General features: G+C 37.0%; 1 protein-coding gene across 2 annotated transcripts in view; it reads right to left on the bottom strand.

Moving 5' to 3' along the window:
- Nucleotides 1–11,848, bottom strand: part of kcnj5 (potassium channel, inwardly rectifying subfamily J, member 5) — a 37,237-nt gene extending 25,389 nt beyond the window's left edge. The window contains exons 1-2 of one of the 2 annotated variants that reach the window (XM_015372689.1): nt 11,610–11,845; nt 9,774–9,815 (exon numbers count right to left, since the gene is read on the bottom strand). The gene's annotated coding sequence lies outside the window, so the exon portion shown is untranslated. Of the gene's footprint in view, nt 1–9,773; nt 9,816–11,609 lie in introns of both variants that reach the window. The other variant, XM_015372690.1, reaches the window with a different exon arrangement.
- Between the last annotated feature and the right edge of the window lie 9,209 nt (nt 11,849–21,057).

The raw sequence follows: 21,057 nt of genomic DNA, 5'->3' as shown, positions 1-21,057 counted from the left end.
CCGTCTTCCTACATGTTTGAAATCTGTCTGCAAAAAAAAAAAAAAGGCAATTTTTGAACAGCAGATTGAGAAGTTATGAAGTTATTTGTTAAGACAAGGTCACAGAGAACCAAATATATGCCTGGTCAGGAAAGTGTAATAGCTGTTTTGATGCCTAACAACTTTTAGCTTAGTTACTGTTGCTCTCTTGTTCAAAGGAATCTGAGATTAACATAAAGCAGTGCTCTGGGTCAAATGGCTCATTCAGGAAAGGATTCAACTCGCACAAGTCACATAGGGGAGTTTTTGAAAATACAGCCTGTACGGAGTATTGTATACAGCACACCAAGTGCTGTATACAATACAGTATATCAACTTCAAAATTATTCAATATATCTCAAATTAAGCTAATAACTGGGTCAAAACGTATACAGTGTTGCTTCAAACTAAAAGGGCTAAACCAAAGGCACACAATAATTTCCATATTTTCCATGTTCAACGTCAGTTTTTGCAGCTTTGTGCTGAAATGCTGTGAGGTTTGCGTCTATGGTGTTGCTTTTGTATACCATGATTGCTTTTAGTACTTTTGATTGAATAGAGAAATTTTTGGTTATCAAAGTACCAAGTATCTCTGCAGTATCACTGTGTGGGATAAGTACCTACAGTGTTCGGATCATTAAAGCTTCTCATTTCTTCGTGCTCATAGAAGCATAAGAACTTTCTAACTCCAATCCATTCGCCCATTCCTGCCCTTGAGCCATTGTTACCAGACCTGCCATGAATATTTTCCAAGCTATCTCTGCTCTCTTATGACACTATTAGGTCGCTCGGTCAAAAGACTAAAATCATCCCCAGCTAGTTTGGCTCTTGGCCCAACAAACACACAATCAAACCCTCATGCACCCATAGATCCACACGCACACAGTCACACTTACATCACTAAAACATTTTCCCATCATTGCTGATATGGAGCTGAGTGTGTGCTTTTTTTCTTCTCATGGGTGACCTTCTCCTGAATGACACGACACTGCATCGAGACGCTCAAATCACTGCTGAGAAACAATCTTCCTAATGATACTTCCATGTTTCTCTTTTTCTTTCTCATTTACACAGTGACATGTATCTTCCTCACTCCTTTCTGTTTAATCTCTACCTCCTTACCACACATTTCACATACATCAGTAGAGATTACACTCCACACCTTGCAAGGTTCCTCCTCTTATGATAACGAATAATTTTACCTCGCTGCTGAAGTTGGAGGGGGATTTTTATAACACCTACAGGGGCCAAAAAAAACACTCTCTACACCCCCCCTTGCAGCATAGGAGATGACATAGAGATTAAAAACACTTTACAACACTTAAAAACACTGTGTGAAGCGTAGTTAGTGCACATGCATTCCCCAGCTGAACGTCCCCTTGTTGTTGTAGAGTAAAATGCACACAAGGTACAGATTTTCTGGATTTAACCTCACTTAAGATGTGGTTTGGTGGTTGATAAATCCAAAGCTTGCTGCTGCAAAGGACATATGGACAGGGGAGGACAGCAGAACAGGGAGGTGGTGTATAAATCTAGCAGGATGGGGTTGCTGAGTCATGTGGTACACATGGATTACTGGGGGACCCAAAGGTCAGCATAGCCCAATTAGAATTCTCATCGCACTTTATTGTGTTTCCGTTCCTTCCCAGTGAGCATCCTCCTCCTCCTTCCTTATGACCAGCACATATCAACTGAGAATGAAATTAGATTATGACTTGTCACTTGCATGTTTGATACTCAGGCTCCTCTATTTACTCTTGCAGCTAATTAGTACAACACATTTGCAACTAAGGAGTGGATGACAAGCTTAAAGGTTTGGAACTGGCATAAAATCATAGCGAACTGGCTTGACAACAATAGACAACCTGACACATGGAACATGGGTGAGTGCAATTAACCAAACATCAACTGGGGCAATCTCCCCCGGGTAAACACCAGATGCCTTCAACAACTCCATCAATAAGTGGGCAGAGGAGTCCTGAGAAAGAAGGTTTGAGACAAAACAGCAACAAAGCCAGAGTTTAGGAGGGTGACCTTGGAAAACCTTGGAATCTGGCTGGCTGGTGAAGAAGCGGGAACTTCGAAGGGCAGAAATGAAGGTATAATGAAAACTCACAAAGAAACTTTGGCTTGAGGCTGACAGTGGAACATGGAAATGTGCAGAGGGCCCTACTAGGAAGGTCATTCAAGGATTCTAGAGATCAGGAACCATAGAAGAGGTTCAGATACTTGAACCCTTGGAAGAGCTCATGAGGCTGGGACCCACGTAGAAGCTATGAATGCCCATTATCTCAAAGAAAAGCTCTGCAGACAGGAACCCATGGAAGAAGCTAAGGAACTGGAACACAGGGTATGTCCACCTATTAGGTATTCAGACAGAGTGATTATTGCGACTCCTGTTGCCTAGTCCTTTCTGAAGTCAGATAATAAGTTTCCAGGTTCGATTCCCGGCCCTGGGTCTTTCTGCATGGACTTTGCATGTTCTCCCCATGCATGTATGTGTTCTTTCCGGGTACTTCATCTTCCTCCCACAGTCCTAAAGCATGACTGTAGGATCAATTGGCATCTCTAAATGGTCCTTTGGTGTTTGTTTGTGCATGCTTGTATGTCTTTTTGTGACTCTGTGTTGCCCTGCAACAGGCTGGTGACCTGTCCAGGGTGTACCCTGCCTTTCACCCATAGACTGCCAGAACCCACCACGACCCTGATGGAATAAGCAGGAGGAGACTGATGGATGGATGGATAACAATTAAAGAAATGACAGTAATAAGTAGCATAAAAATAGAGAGACAGAAAAGATAACTAAAATTCAACTGAGGTTAAAGGAACTACATAGAACCCAGGAGAGTAGGTGACAAAACCCAAACGGTTGTGGATCATGATGGGAACTTTGTTTTACTGTGTTTAAATCACACCCAAACCTGCAATTTTGACATGACCCCTCTTCAAACCTCTTAAGGCATAACTAAGATACTTCTTTTGCCATCTCTGTCTATTTTTGAAGAAACCAATGCCAGAGGCAGGGTAGAAGTCAGCCTACCCCTACTCACTGAGCAAGATTTTCACAAGCCCGTATCTGATGACTCGTGAGGAGGCAAAGCTGGCATCATTTGTCAAAGACAGAGTCTACTGATGACTAATGGTATGTGCAACCAGGTAGCCATAGGATTTATACGTGTAAACAAGACTCAGAAATCAAATCCAGGAGGAGTAAGACTATGACATACACAGTATAATAAAAATTGGAAACGTTTGCTCAACCAACAACAGGATTAGATCACCCACCATTTTGTTTTATTGAGAAAATATTGGAATGGGTTGCATACCAATATTCAATGCAAATTTTATGAGTACCGCTGACAGCAACAATAAAACAATGTCTGTTATTCTGCACTGGTTTTATTTTTGAAAACTTGCATCGCCATAAACTCTTCTTATTGATGAATGGCCAGAGGCAGCTGAGATGGAGCTCATCTTTCATGGCAGAACTGTTTTACATAAAAGGCTAATATTTTTAGACAACATAGTATAGGATGACATACTAAGGGGTTGTAATTTTAAGTGCTTTAATATCCTAAACCCAAGAACTATTTAGTTTTACCAACTAGCCTCTGGTTAATTTTAGTGTGAAACCAAGTCAACTAATTTAAAGAGTTTATGGTAATGTTAAATGTAAACAACTTTCACTATTTCTTTCCCTACTTATGACACCACTACTTGAATGGTTTTAAGACGCTAAGCTTCTTGCAGATGAAAACTTAAGGGTGAACCACTGCTCTTTATGTGCGCAGACTTATGAGCCACTTACTGTGGATCTTTGCTTCTCTGCCCTTAACATGGTGTTTAACTTCATCTGTCAGTGAGTTTGATATCTTTCAGTAGCATGTGTCTTAGCAAGTTCTGGTATTTTGAAGATTCAAATGGATATAAAGTCTGAATAAATTTCATAAATATGAAAGAACAACAGGGTAAGAAAAATACTTATTGTGAGAACTGTATATATGTTAGGATAGGGTAAAGAACCCTCCCTGATATTGTCACAGTTTACTGGATGTTCATTAAAATTACTCAAAGAGGACAGAGTATGTCGAGATTTTACCCAAGTAGGAGTGGTGATACTTTACAAGAATATTGTTTGGTTAACAGAAGAAGAACAGCAAGGTAAAACTACACCTAAAATAACATCTATTTCAAAAATATTACTCAAGTAAATGTAACTGAGTAAATGTAACAACCCACCGCTACAATTAACTATATAATTATTTTCTAAAAAAGCAATGCTGTTTTTTTTTTAGCTCACATATTTGGGTTTAAGAATAATTTGTGAGTTGTTGCATTTGTATTTCACAATTAATTATCAACTGAAATTTTAATACTCCAAAAATGTATTCTACTCTTTCAAATTTCTTTTGTTTTTATTACAAATAACACAATGGTTTAAGAGGTAGCAGAAGAATATTACACTAAGGGTATATTAAAAAGTTAACTTTGCATGTAAGATGTTTCAAAGAAAGCCTCTGTGAAAAGAAAATAGCCCAGAGTATCTAAATCAGTTTGTTTTTGTCTGCTTCCCTTTACTTTTCCTTAATGAGCCTGCTTCAATAAGAAAGTCCAAACCTAGAGATAGAAAAAGTGCAAATTCCCTCTAAACACTATACATGAGAGAATGTTCACATTTTTAGTGATGCAGATCAATGAGCAGTTTCACTTAAACCACAGCACAGAACCAAGAAATTATTTCCAAGTGTGATACCCTCCAAACATGTTAATAAGCCTGCTGCTGTGTTTGCAGATGTTTAAGAATCCATCTATTGTTATATCTTCCAGTTACAGTGAGAGGGGTGGCAGTTTCCTTTTTTGATAACATCACCAAACAGCGATCAAATCTGCATTCACTTGTGAGACAGTATCTGAAGTGCATACATGCCCTGAATATAAAACTTTCAACACAATGGCTTGGTTCAAATACCTCAAATTGTACCTCTTAGCTCACATTCCTAGCTCCTATCTTCTCACCTTTAATGGGTTCAGCAAAAATGCTAGGAGCTCTGGACTGCTGTTCTGAATCTGAAAGGCCTTCAGCCTTATCGAAGTCTTTGCACAACAGACACGGACATGAAAGATGCTGGTCAAATTTAGACTAGCCTTTTGGAAAACAAATAAAAATAAAAAAATTCAAAAAACAAAACTAACACATATGTAGCAAAATATAGACACTTCCATTATAAAACCTCAAACATATGAAGGTGTTTGCATTAGCATGTGTCATGAGCACATGAAAAGTGAGAATAATGTATATTTACTAAAATTCATGAGGTGGGCTGTGTCTAAATATCCTGGCGAAGGATTGTAGGAAAACATATGGCTCCCAACAGTGGCTACAGCAACAGTTATACAGCCATTCATTAAGCATGTGCTTCATTAATCGATAATTAGAAGGATATTTTCTCCTCATCCTAACTCGTTCATTACTGCCAGCATAATTTTTATTGCACTTGTTATTGTGACAACCTACGCTCCTCCACCTTAGCTTAAGTGTCCTTACTGATTTGAGGTATTGGGATTGATCTTGGTCTAACAATGTTTAAGTGGTTGGACCTAAACTCATCCTTGATGGAGTGTGCATGATTCATCAGAACGTATATGAAAATGTTTCCCTCCAATGAAAGGTTTCTAGTTATTACCTATATTCACAAAGCTGGTGCCAAGACAATAGTACCTTTTTTTATTTTATTTTAAATAAAAAATAATACATTGTTTCATAAAACACTGATCAATGCCAAAGATACCTGATTGTACTAAAATGTATTTTAACAAATATCTATCACACAACCATACTCAATATCAACGTTTGCTTCATGGAAGCCATTCCTGGCCAGTAATCTTATAGCATTGATCATGCAGGAGGATATAGAGCTCTGTCCTCTCACCTGATGTAGATCCAATTTTTTGCAAACCCTGGCAAACACTTTTGGTTTCAAAAGTCATGCTGAACTTTTCTGCAAGGTCAGTATGATAAAATCTAATAAAGATGGGAAAAAAAAAACTGACTTTGCCTGCTGTAGTAGAATCGTGCTAGACCTGTCTGATAGAGATATCAGTCTGACATTAAACAGACTGCCAGTTACAGGGACTACTTATTACAGTTGGTCTCTGGGGACAGGAGGATGATGAGGACAAGCAGACAGTTGTGAGATATTTAGGTAACTTGTGATCAAGTTTGACTCTTTAGTCAATCAACCAGCACCCTGACCCCTAATTTCAATTCATATATAGATTACTATACTTTCCAAGAAGTTATTCACGATAAAATACTTTATTTAAGATGTCAGAAAACTGCAGAGTTTAACACAAGTTTTGACACCACGGCGCTGGAGCGTGTTGAAAAAACCAGAGTGGTCTGCCAACATATCCACAGTGTACAGGAAGAGAAAGAGCTGTCACTTTCTGAGACAGCTCAGGTACTTCAACGAATTGGCAGCGACATGCTGTGTAGTGTTTATCCACTGTCATTGAAAGCTTACTGTTCTGGGCTGTCATCTGATGGGGTAGTGGTGCGATAGACAAAAAGACATCTCCATGCATCTCAACAAACTGGTGAAAATGGCCAGCTTTGTAATGGGTAGTAAAAGGGACTCTCTTAGAAAAGTGGTGGAGCAGCAGAAAAGAAAAGTTACGTTTTATAGAGGAGAACAACATTCCCTCCTGAGAAGCAACCTGATTGGACAAAGAACAACTGCAGTGAGATTCTCATTGCAGGCGGGGATGTTCAGGAGGCCCTTTGACCCCTCTGTCATATGCTTTTTGAACAGTAACTCGAAAATGTATCATTTTATATAACATAATATGCAGCGATTGGAAAATGTATTAATTCTGAGGCAGCCACCATTTGAAGCTCCTCCATATGGGATTAAAAATAAACACATTCTATTATAGTCTTTCCTATTGTGAGACAGTATAACATAGGCAGTGTTTGGAATTTAAAAACCTTGTATTCTACCGGCTGATCAAACCTAATAAAGCTATATAGAGAAATACAGAAATGCTGTATAAACTTTCAAAATTTCAAAAAAATCAACATGACAAGGTTTATTGACTTGTGCATTATGCTTGTGTAATATCACCCTTTTTTCTGATCTTTCTGCTAAGCAGTTGTTTTAATCTTCTTAGTTGCACCTCCTTCTATAAAATAAGTGTTTAGAGTAACTGAAACAGTAAATGTTTATATCCATGACAATCTGTATCAGTGACACTGATATGGTTATTACAGTTTGTCTGCTGAACGACTTCCTTGTTCCTATTCTAAGATTAAGTAGGTCGACTCTGTTGACTTTATCAATCCACTTCATCAGCAGCAACTTGTTAGTCTGCTCTGTGCTTGTCTAGCATGGAGTAAACTTTTGGATTTTGCAAACGTTTCCAGGATGACATCAAGGATATTTTGCATTCTGGTGCTTTTCCAGACCTCAGCATGGTGGAGATTCTGGCTGGCTTCAAGTCAGCTGATAGGGCTGATCAATGAATCACAGGGATCAATATCGCCAATATGACATTCATGAAAGTAAAACAGAGGGTGTCCCACCAGATAAAGGATGACAAATTTACTGACAGCCAACTTTCACGTTCTTATGCTAAAAGTTTTTCTGGGTGAGCCTACTGAGATCATCCCAACACAACAACAACAACAAAAAAATGTCGGGAAATAAGAATATACCAACTTCAATGCAAAAGCATAAATGAAAAACTGATAGATAACATGCAATAAATATGGTCCCATGGATGCAAAAACATTTCAGTTTGCTTTTTCCACATTTCTTCTCTCAGATGAAATAGTGAAGTCATCTGACTCAATGTTATTCTTACTACAGTTTTAAGATCTCTTTCATTTACAAGATCTACAGTACATGTCTTGGAGTAACATGAGGTCCCTCTACAAGGAAGCACTAATTATAGCCTCAAACAATCCAAACATGGGTTTAGAGCAGAATCCAGTTAAAGAGGAAAAAACAGAAAAACACTGATATCTATGCATTACTATTGTTTATTACATTTATGTTTTTATTAATGTCCTTTATTCAGTCATACTCTCACTTTTAAGCGTTATGCATCATCGAGCTGTAGTATTCATGGGTTGTGAAGCTGCATCTGGAACAGGAAAGGTCTATTCTACAAATCATTTGCACAAGCTTTGCAGGTGACACTTTGAAAGAGAATTGACACACCAATTTGCATTCACTATAGATTTATAAGAACAGACTTGTTTTCCTTTTCCGGGAAAGGATTGTGTGGGAAATGTTATGCTGCCTGTTTCATTAAACAGCTTAGGATTGAATCGAATTCATCTACAGCCCACAAAGTGCAAGTTTGTGACTTTCAAAGCTAAACATTTATAAAGTATGGAGGTCCAAACTATCAGAGAGCTAAAGCTGCTTGGGTAAGTGATTAGCTTTTAGACTTTTTAACAGTATCATTAAAAAAGAAGAATGCTGTAGCTTTCCACAGCACTCTGACATGCGCACACAATCTTCTGCACAAAAAAGAAAGTCTTCACGCCTGGCTAAGCTCTTGACACAAATGCGCTGCTGCGGTATGTGGAAATTTAGATCTGCTGGAAAAACGGAGCATTCTGCAAAACCTCTGGAGATAAATATTGTTAACCGAGAAAACAGATCCAATTAATTATTCACAGAGTCTTTTCTCTTGAGTGTCTCCTCTGATACAGACGAGGATTATATCTGGCCTTTTAGCTCGCTGGGTCATGTTTTTTGATGATCAGGTCTTGAAAGACAGATGAGAAGGAGGGGACAAATGTACACAACCTGAGCCATGGCTACTGTGATAGTACTGATAATAAGGTCAAAAGGCTATCCATCAAAAAGCATAAGATCTAAGCAACTGACTGTGTCTTCCCCTGGATAGCCAATCACACCCAAGCCAGCTGTGGAGCAGGGTGAGAGGAGATTATAGTGATAACAGTAGCTTGGGGAAATGGACAGGTTTGGTGACGAAGACAAGTATTAAGAAATCAGTTTGACCCTGGTTTCTTTAGCTTCAGAGGTTTTCAGTTGGAAAACGTGCACATGTTCCTGATTGGAAGGGCAATGATAGTTTGATAGACATATGAGTCCTCACATGAGAGCAAAGCAGTTTAACGCCTCTTAAAATCCATTTGAACCACAACATCAACTGCAGATATTTAAAAGGTGTGTTTATCTAATTGAATTTTTTAAAACAACAGATAATTTGTTAACAACAACATATGTTGTGAGGCGGTTCTTGTAAGAGTGGTGAGCCCCCTCCTCCTGCCGCACTGATAAACACACACCTACTCCCATAACAAAGCCCACTCTGCACCAAAACTGCTTGTATTATGTAACCTTTCAGAAATGTACCTAACATGACTTTATGTGCATAATTAGATAGACAGACAGTTAGATAATTACTTTTAGACCATCTGTTGTCTTCCTGTTTAGCCTTTACCAGTACGCATATTGTGTTTTCTCATCTTTTTGAAATCTAAGGCCAAAAAAAATTTGAAATGTTTTGTTTTTGTTTTCAGAAATCGAATAAATAGTTATTAAACTTCAACAAGTAATAGTGCTGTAGGATTTTTTAAAGACGAAGAAATGCTGCTCAAACTTGTTTATAAAATGCAGATGTCTAAAAGATTTAAAAATGCAAAGCAGATACCAAAATCGGCACCATTAGCAATCTAATCACAAGATTCTTCTATTTTATATGTTTGCAGTACTCACACTGTGCAAACCAGCGGTGGTTCCCATTCTCATTGACTGGACCTGCAATTAAGAAGTAGAAAACTCTTTTAGCGAGCAAATAAATGGTGACCTTCTTATTTCATTGTTTGGCTCTCTGGTCCTTCCAGCCATGCTGTGCTTGGCAGAGAGTGGGTTTTGATTTCATTTAATAGGAGTAAATTCTGGAAACAATAGATGAGAAAAAAGCAGCTGCACAGGGGATGTTCAAAAGTAACTTGTTTTTTTTTTGGTTTTTTTCCTGACGTGCAGTTATCAAAAGCTTTGATTGAGGGGCACACTTCTCAGGTGAGGTCTAATTCAGATGTGAGTTTTCACCATGTATAAAATAAGGATAGAAAAAAACAACCTAATTGTTTTCAGTTTCGGTTGATGCAATCATTTTTATTTCTATGCCTTATTCATATAAAAGGAAACAGGTGTTCATCTTGCAACAGTTCTCTCATTAAAACCATGTAAGCTGCTATGCTAACTGCACAGTGGTCACTAAAGCATCCTATTACACATTAGGAGCAATTTACTCTTTTAGGTTAGCAAAAGAAATGTCTGCAGAAAAACCAATACATTTGCTAAGCTTCCATAACAAGTCGATCTTTCTGACGGGTTAGGATGAACTAATTTCCAGATGCTGTATATTTTCAGAACATTGGGTTAGAACAGCAGCATCAAACATGTTTAAAATAAAAAAAAATAACACTGATTGATCATAAAATAGTTTTAATAAAGAATATTACAAAAAAAGTCATGAGAGTGCTGTAACTTATACCCAATCTTTAGTAAGCTTTCATTTAGAGGAAGTCTAATCAGATTTTGCTTTGCATCACTTCGACATTTAATCTACCCACCTGAGGTTTGCTCAGTTTTCCAAACTGAATTTTCTGTGACTATTGTACTTATGCATGTCAGACACTAACTGACACTACAATATGATTCCAATTATGATGCAGAAACACCTCAAAGCAAACATATTAAAGAGGTGGATTTAGTTTTAATGACAAAAAATTATCTCTAAATGTCTCTTTAAAGTTTTAAATATTCACCAAAACTGCCAACAGCTATCATGGCATTACACCATGCCACTATACACTTAATACTGATTTATTAGGATGAATAAAATCATGCAGGGTACAAAAGCAGTTTAAGCCGTGTAGCATCACACAGATGCTCCCAAACTGACTCAAACTATAACGCACATCCCTCTTCGCTCTGGGTCGACTGTTGTTTTGCCACGCTTGTGGAAACTCCTGCATTGCACTGAAAAAACTACAGCCCATCACCCGAGCAGGCACAAACACCAGGACTGTTGACAGGCTCCTCTCCGCTTGCGTCAGAGATTCATTGCCTTTTTGATTACCCTGCCCCCGCCACGAGAGTTACTGGATGCATAGAGGTGATGTATGTAGCTCTGCAGAGGCATAAGATAAAAAAAGGGCAAGATGAGATGATAAGGGCTGGAGCAGATGGAGGAGGGTAATTTGGGTACTTTTCTCATCAACACTTTTCATTTTCCTGCTCTCCTGTTTCAGAACTACCTGGTATAATCTCATTCCTCCTCTCACTGTTTGTCACTGTCTTGTTTGGCGCTCACAGTTTTTAATCCCCTGTAAGGTGATGCACACTTTGTATCCGACAACTCAGTGGAGAGAAGATTGGAGAGATGAAACAGCATGCGATGCCAGCTGCAGTCAAATGTAAAGGGGGCAGCTTGGATGTGGTGCCACAGTCATACCATGCATCAGCAGCTTTAAAAGCCTCCTCTCTCATGCTTTATCTCCCTCTTTTGTCTATTTTTTTTTTCCTCCAACAGCAGAGGCTTACCTTCAGGTCTGTGCAGGAGTAACTGGCAGGCTCCCTTCAAGGCATTTCACAGCTGCTCTTTTCCCCAGGACTGTGCGCTCCTTTCCTGGCTTTGTTCAATCAACAACAACCATCCTGCCTCCCTCCTGCCATCCAGCTCCTTCTGCTCTTCACTGCTCTCTGTCTACTTCTATGCGAGAGGGGGGTCTGTGTGCATGTTAGCGAGGGAAAGAGAGAGAGAGAGACAGCGAGTGAGGCAGTGTGGTTGGGAGAGGAGATGTGAAGGATGTTATAAGCTTCGTGTTTCCTCTTGGATGTTCTCATTTCGCCCACCCTTGTCTTTTAGGATTTGAACCTTGTGTGTATCTTCCCCCCCATGCTGCAACGGCTTACAGATTTTCAGCCAAAAAAGTCAAGTGCATGGTTTATGATGTGAAGAAAGGACGAGTGTGTATGTGTGCATTGAGATTTCAGAAAGGGAAAAAAAAGCCATGTTAAAGAGGAGTCTTCCATAATCAATTGCACAAAAACTGCAGTTGAGGAAAAGGCTCCAGGGTGCTAGGATGATAAAAAATATAAAATGAAAAAGGGAGCAAGGGGAAAAAAAATTGGGAAAATGCAACAAAAACGGTGGATTTAGAATGCCATACATTATGAGTTAACTACAGACTTAAATAAAACAAATAAATAAGACAATAAAAATCTGCTCCATTAACTATTAGTTTTTTTTTCTGGTGCTGTTGTGTCACACATTTCTATCTGTAATTTCTCATTAGAAAAGAAAAATCAGCAGCAATCCTTTCTATCTGTATGACTTCAGTAGCAATTTTAGGCTGTAAAACTTCCTAGGGGGGGCATTACCTGATCTATTCCAATATCTATGCCAATAACCTAATGTTCTCTCTCTATGATTGATGCACTTAATCCTGTGTTTTTGTGTTTAACTTTGTTTATCTTCTAGACAAAGACCTAAAAGAGTGACTCCTGCTGCCAAATAAATATGTAATTTTTCAGAAAGAAAAATAAAAAAGCTGTTAAAATGCATATGTTCTTTTTTCTGTTGCAGCAAACATGCTTAATGCCATTAACTGGGTTTTCTTACATTGAAAACCCTCTTGCCCACTGGCAATGTAAACTGAACATGGCTATTTTGTGTTAAGATATGAATATAATTGGAATCTCAGAAATTTAAGGAAAAAAGGTCACCTATTGTGAGTTTGAAGTAGGACAGAAACAGAGACAAGTGCTTAGGGGAGGCATGCTTGTTTGAAGGTTTTAAATCTTCAAAAAATGACAAAGAATACAGTTCAGGCCAAAAGAGAACACAATGTAAAATCAGAAAGAAAAAAAAATGAAGGAACTAGCAGAGAAAAATGGCAAATTGAAAGCTCATGCACCAAAACAGAAGTTATTGATGACATGGGATCCAGGTGATTCTAATTAGGGCAATGTTAAAAAGCTGATTTAGAGGAGTGAGCAGGGGAACAAAGCTAAGCTTAACAAAGCATAATAAAAATAACAATGATGCAAACAAACACCCATAAGTCCCTCTATGTGGTTATTTTCATGACAGTTTTTTGAAGATATACATAAAAATAACATGGATATGTGTATCTTGCACAGTAATTTTAGATGATAATCATTCTAAAAAGTTGTTTTGTTAATAAACTGACCTGAAATGTGATACATGGTGTTTTGAATTTTTTTTTTTTAATAAAGCTGCAAAACACCAATGTAAAATATTGTTAAATGTTAGAGTGATGTGGAAAGAAAAGATAATTTTCATGTTTTCTTTTATTGATAAAAAGCAGTCTTTATAAGTCACCTAATAATACTTAAGTAATAAATGCTCAGTGCTTGTATAGTGCATTATTAAGTCCAAGGACTTCAAAGAGCTTTGCACTTTATTTAGTCAGTCACCGATTTACACTCTGATAGTGGGAAGGTACATGTAGTCACAGCTACCCTGAGGCAGACAACCGTACAAGCAGTATTACTGGGCCTTCTGACCACCAACGGCTGTCAAAGCAGATAAAGTGTTTTTAGAACACAATGAGAAAGCCACCTTGTACAGGACAGTTACTGTGTTTTGGTTAGTTCTTACATACATTGTTCTGCTAAGCTTTAACTGTTTACAATAGAACTGCAGTGTAAATATTTATAAAAAAAAGAAGAAGGAAATAATCAGATAGGCCAAGGTTGTAAGTAGTGTTGCACCGATACCGATACCAGTATCGGACAGGGCCCAGATACTGCCCTAAAATGATGGTATCGGTATTGACAAGTACCAACAAATAGGGCACCGATACCATTTTGAGAGCCATAAGTTTATTCAACTATTGTCATCCAATCCAGGTAGGCAATAAAAAGTTCTACTGGATTTTTTCGTGCTTCACAAAGGTAGGCAGCAGCTTGACAGAGCCATGATCGCAATTATTTTACATTATTATGGTATCGGTATCAGCCGATACTGCACAGCCAGGTATCGGTATCGGTGCCAAAAAATGGCATCGGCGCAACACTAGTTGTTAGTGAGGAGAGTGTTAAAAAATATGGTAGAATGAAAAACGAGATCCCAAACATGGTTCTTTCAATGGTCCCAAGAAAATTCAGTTTGATACGTGTTTTTTGAAAACTATATTGCCCATAATTCCTTGAGGCCACTTTATTTCCAAATATTTCACTAAACATATATAAAGGTATGGTGGAGGATGTTTGTTTTCTGGGTGGATCATTAAATTAAGCGATCCTCCTAATTGTCAATCAGTCAGTAATATGTTTACATAAGGCCACCCTACGTGCTCGTCCCAATTTTCACTTACCGGTGGTGAGTCTGACATAGAGGAAAATTTACAAATATTCTTTTGGAAAGTAAGTTTGTTTGAGCGATGCAAACAGCAACTTTTAAACAAAGCTGTGCACGAGGAGAAATTGGCTTATGCATGTTCTCGCACGTGTTCAATAGGCGTTCCCACTATGGAGCAAGTACACGGCTGTGCATGTGCATGTTTTTTTTTTTTAAGTGGAGAGGACGGGTCGCAAAAAGTTGTTCAAGTCTAAGTCTAAGGGTCTCTTCAAAAATTTGCAAAAATCCTCTGCTATACCTTTAAGTTTCATTGAATATATTCAGTTACATTCCATATATTCACAGTTCATTCAGTATATGGCAACTTATATATATAAAAAAAGACAATTTATACAAAAGCAACTGCATTCCATATATATATATATATATATATATATATATATATATATATATATATATATATATATATATATATATATATATATAATTATACTTATTCTATTCTTTAAGAGGATATATTTATTTTATAAGGGAAATGCGGCTGTGCTAACCAACACCGAAGCACCATATATACAAATACTTTTAGTTATTGTTTTCCACAACTGTAACTGCAGTTCCTAACAAAACAATCACAATCAGTCATGATGATGGTGACTCCACTCTCCAACTTATGATGGAATTTATAACAAATTAATCTGGCATAACAGCCAAATGGATTCGCTGGGATCATTTATTATTCAGATTTTCAGTTTATTTAGCAGTGCTTGTAATAAATGTGGATGTTTTTATTGTAATATGTTCGATGGCAAAGACAGAGTGATAGGTACTGCATGCTCTGCAAGGAGAGTCATGCTTGAACATACATAAAAAAGCTGATGATAAAAAGGGGACAAATAACACACTGTAAGTATTTACCACCAGAGGGCTGCTTTCTGGATTGAGTTTAAAATGTGATTTATGACTCTGCAGCCATCCCTCGGGTTCCTTCCTATTGCATGTACTCCACCGGCTAAAACATAGTGACACTGCAGGGATCTACTTCTTTTATCTTCCTCTAGCCCTTGTGGATCCGATCACCTTTGATTGAAGATTTTCAAGGATTGAGGCTGCAACAAATAAAGATCTCAAAGGCTGCCTCAAGGATAAGAGCTCTGGGCCAATTATCACCAAGCGTGACCCACCTTAAAATAAAACTTTAAGTCTAAATGGATACTGTGTTTGGTTCAGAGCCTTTTCTGGAACTGAACTGTTGAGATTAAGGATGTGTGTAATTTCCCCTCCTGAGGTTATTCCACTATTGATCAAAGCCCAGCGCCTTCCGCTTTATTGCCAGTGCTGTTCACTCTGTGGGGAAATCCATTCAGACTTCTCTATGTTTACATTAATCACACATCATACACAAATAAATCTCAGTGGCACAGTAAAGACAGTTATATACAGGGCAGAACTGTGTTCATCGTTAAAGCTGTTTCATAGCAACAAAGAGGTTCCTAATTAATATACCTTAACAGTATTATCAGACTACCTACTCCTTCTCTATATAGGATGAGGGATTTGTTTTAATATTCAACATAACAAATATTGGATTTCCACAAAAACAAAAAGCTTGAAAGTGTTTTCAAACTTTATAAGAAAAATGTACAAAATTAATAATTTATCAGTATAAAGATCCAACAAAATCCCAAATCATGATACCTCTACCAAAGTACCAACCAAAAAGGTATTAACCTCAACTTAAAGCTATAGTGTGTAATAGTTACAGAGATTAACGGACAGAAATGTAATATAATATATACATGGGTGTTATTTATTTTAATCTATAAACTGAAAGTCTCAATCTTTATGTTTGCTTTGTCTTAGAAATAGCTTTTATATTTAACATAGGAAGGGGTCTCCGGTCTGCCTCCATACATGGGAGAACGTCTCCCATGTATGGAGGAGACATCTTTTTGGTACAGCAGCACAGAGCTGACAAATTAGTGACTGTAGAGATCGCCAATATGCTCGAATGTAGTTTATGGCAATTTAGGCCTATGAACAATCTAAATTTACACAGACTAAAGAAATACTATTTATAAATGATCTATTCGAACAAACCTCATCATCACTTGATAAAATCAAGATAACAATTTATCCTTTGGGATTACTCCTTCCCTGAGGGAGTAATACCAAGTGATAAATAAAGTTGAGTCTACGTAAATCTGATGTGGACATTGTGGAAGCCCTTTTGTACCATGAGGGCCCCCCGTATTGTTGGAGGGGGGGAAGTGGTGAGGGGATAGTTTCAAAGGAATTAGATCTTCCTTTTCTAGCATGGGGATTGTAAAATAATTTATCTTCCTCTCCACCTTCCCTGGCTTCAGGATTCCTAGTTCTTCTTCCAGAGAACCCATTTAGGCTCACTTTGATGCTCTCTTCTCCTTATTCATTCCAATAGCCTCTATGCTTATTGCTTCCACTGGAATCATACACTTTTTTTTTCTTATAACACAAGGATTAGCTGCACCCACACAAATCTGAGACTACTGAATACTTAACAGACAGACATATTAACTTCAACTACAACCGACTTTTAGATATAGTCTGGTTTATTAATGCAAAATCAAGATTCAAATTTTAAACCTACTGTATAGCTGTATTCAAGCTTCTAAAAAAAAATACATTGCATTTAGCTGCCCATTTTGCAATAATGACAACAAGCAAAGATTGCAGAGTATTATAAAGGAAGAATGTACAGAAATGTAGTTACAAAATATTTCATTTGTTGTAGAGTTTACTGGCCTTTCAATTTCCAGATTTTAGATAAGCATACTGTATTTAGCAGTTCCATAACTTTGATAAAGGTCTGAGTAAAGCACAAGATACATAGGCACCAGTGACTTAAAAAAAGCAGTTAAAAGGAGTTTTACTTGGACAAGCTATCTATTAGATATATTCTGCTTGTATTTTGGTCAGGTGTATTATTTCTATCTATGTTTATTCAGTTTATGAATTAGTTTGTAATTAAAAAATTTTACTCTAGTTATACTGTTAATTTAGATTCATTTTTTAATGATTCATAAGTAAATGAAGTTCAATTACTTTCAATTATAATGTTTGGACATTCCTTTTTTTCCATTATGTCCTTTATAGCAGCAATCTTGTGGTTTATGTTATGTCTTTATTTCATTAGACTACAAGGATCGCTTCTCGTCTCTGCCTCATTGAAGGTCACTTCTCAGAACTGGTTTCAGAAAAGCTGCAGTGGAGAAAGATAAACAAAGTCTGTTCTAAATCCTACTTACTACTACTACTACTAGTTTATTACCATTGTTGTCATAAATATATATTTTTTCTAATACAAAACTATTGTTATAACTGCAAGGCAGAAGAAAAAAATCCGACACACTGGCAAAATTGATTTTGGTGAACATGAATGAAAGATTTGAATCATAACAGTGCTTGAATAATGCATTTTTCCAATGAGAATCAGATATGAGCCGTTAATGTTACTGATGCATTTAGAAGATCAATACATACACCACAAGGGTTAAGGATAAAGCTGGCAAGATGTTAAAAGCAGGTTTAAATGATAAAATACCTGACGTCTGAGCATTGACCGCAAAACAGAGGTATGGCACAACTGAAACCCTACATGTCATAGTTACAACCCTAAGTTTACAAGCTGGTAATGGAGGGAGAAGGTGGTGACAGAAAAGCTATTATGTAGTTTATAGTAATTAGTCTCTAAATTTCAGGTAATTGTTAATAGGTGGCCGTAAAAACTTTTGCAGTCTTTGACAAGCCTTGTTGTGCAATATGAAGAGTAGAATGATGTTTTCTTTAGTATAATCACGCCAAAACTGAACTTTTGGACTTACCAACTCACATAACATTTAATATGTTATGTGAGCTGGTAAACTGACTCACATATGATGTAAAATGCTATGTGAGCTGGAAAACAAACACTGTGCATTACCCTTTAAAAACTATGCCCCAAGAAAACATAGTGGTAGCACTATGCTGTGGGTATGTTTCTTTTTTTCCAGCAGAACAGGAAAGATGCTCAGAGCTTATGGAAAGATGTGTGAAGCAAAACATAAGTAAACCTTGAAATAAACTGTAAACATTCATCAAAACAGCTGGGAATGGGGTTGAGTTTTAACAGCCAACAAGACAGAAACCTTAAATAACAACCAGAGCTATGGAATATTACAGGGATTGAAGTATTATTTATGTGTTAGAATGACTCTGACTTTAATCGACCTGAAAGTTTGTGACGTTCTACCTGACCTTAAGCTTTTTTCCAAACAAGCCTGGGTAGCAATGTACAACCCTGCTTAAAAGCCAAGAAAATACTTACCATGCAAATTATACTTAATTATAGTGCTACAGAGTTTTGTTTTGGGATTATGCAATGCATGACTGCAGAAGTCTAAATGTAACTATCAAATTATTATCAGTAAATTACAATTAGTGCCTTTTTAAAATTTATTTCACACATAATCGGCTCAAATAATTGAAAAGCTGTAATCACGGTGAAAAAAACATATAAAATAAGGGAAACTGATGGTCTCATTAGTAAAAGCCTTCCGAAACAACACACTGTGCTATATCATCTTATTTAGGAAACATTTTACAATACAGAAGGCTATTCTTTTGCACATATTTTTAATCATGTCATGTTTTGTTTTTTTCCACACCAAGGTTTATAGGTGAGGTTTCTTAAAATACTACAGGTTGTTACTAATGCTTTTATTTATATTTGCAACCAAAGACATGGAAGATAGGTATGAAATGAAAAGAAATCCCTCTGTTCCTATCCATGCTAAAAATAACAGTGTTTTATCTGCTTTTTATGTGAACAGAATGTGACTGATCCTTGCCTTTGTCATTCTGCCCAGGCTCAGTGACACCATGTGGAGGAAAGAGGTACAGCAAGAAGCAATTTGCTCTCTTGCTGTGGAGAGTCCAACCAAAGAAAACTTCCATGCTGTGTGCTCAGAACTATTTTAGCTTTGACAAAAGGTACCCTGAGGTCCAAAAATGTAATTTGTAGAGATAAAATATTTTGGATACCTTAGCAGCTGTGTAAGAAACAAAACAAGGAACAGTATGATTTTGTTGCTGATGAGTCAGCACAAAGGACTGTGCTGCAGCTCAAAGTTTCGTTCCTGCGTCGGCCCTTTTCCCATAAGACTGAGGTGACTGAACTTAATAGTTACCAAAAAATAAAGAAATACATAACATATAAGCCCATTCTCTCTGTTATTCCCTGTTAAACCAAAGCCTTATTCAATGCTAATTTCTTTTGCTTGGACTTGAGCAGGTGGAGTGTTTTTTTCAAGCCTTAGAGGGAGATGCATTCACCAGTTTGCAACGTGTGCACATTTTTAAGCTCCACATCCAAAAAAAAAAAAAAAAAGGAATTTTCTCATTTCATTAATTTCTTTGTAACATATATCATATGATAGCAATATGCATATGAATTTTAAGCAATATATTTAACTACATTGGTTACATTTAGATACCCTCTGTGGGCCAAAATCTTTGTCTATAAAACCTGTAAATTAGCCAAAAAGGTCTTAGCCAAGACTAAGGGCCCACTTGACATTTTCATCCTTTTGCCCAGAGGCCGATGCTCTGCATACGCACTGCATTAACTTAAATCAGTCGGTGCTTAAACTCCCTGACATTTACATTTTAGAGAAGTGTATTTTCTAATGGTTGTTTGTAAAACCGCTTATTTATAGTTAGTTAAATTACACTTAAGGGGATTCTGTTCCCTAAATAGATGGCACCTTAGGGTCATTGGCTCCTACAAGGAATATCAAAAGCAGCAGAGCAGCAAAAAAGGCCCTTGCTCAGCAAGGAATTTACTTAAATAGACACTTGAAGGTGTGCTGTAGTTTTTGCAACATGTTATTTGCTGCAGATTTTTCAAGATTTTTGATTTGTGGAGTATTTGAATGTGATGTCAACAAATGCAATGTTTTGGTCTTCAAAACATTCCTGAACAAGCTTTACTTTGTGGATTAAAATGATTCTGCTGAATGGAACCATGCTCTTCAGGTATTACCATTTGCAAACAGGCGGATTTTCAGGCAGGTAGACTCTTACAATTTTTATAACTACAAACGTTGCTTTTATTTTAACTGCAGTAGGTGCATGGCATTGGACCGTACTCTCCAACCATGGCTGTCAGTACAGTATGCATCAGTCAGCCATTACCCTGTTTTGAGTTTACCGTCCTGTTTTCTTTTGACCCTTTTGTAAGATGAATACCACTAAAGGGTAAATTATGCCTTAAGTGCTGTAGTTTTCAAGATCATATTTCAACCATTTCTTTTTTTTTTTTGTTATTTAAATTCAAATATACAAATAAAAAAAATCTAGAGATGAACAGATATACTTTTTAAGAAAATGTTGACAATAAACGACATAATAAACAAAAGAAGGAGCAGAAGGATATGAAAATGTATGTGATTTGTATCTAAAAAATATTGATTATTCTACAAAACCAGAACCTAAACAAATGAGATCAACAAAATACAAATACCATGGTGTCTAATAGAAATCTGTCTGTACAAACATTTTAACTCTGAGAACAAATTGTTAACTCACTCTAATGCAATCCATCAATAAAAGTTAACTTAATCAAGAGATAAATAGGATACCAGTAAT

The sequence above is a fragment of the Cyprinodon variegatus genome, unplaced genomic scaffold (genome assembly GCF_000732505.1).
Source record: "Cyprinodon variegatus isolate N-32 unplaced genomic scaffold, C_variegatus-1.0 Scaffold75, whole genome shotgun sequence".
NCBI classification, from domain to species: domain Eukaryota; kingdom Metazoa; phylum Chordata; class Actinopteri; order Cyprinodontiformes; family Cyprinodontidae; genus Cyprinodon; species Cyprinodon variegatus.
This window is presented reverse-complemented; position numbering and strand designations above follow the sequence as displayed.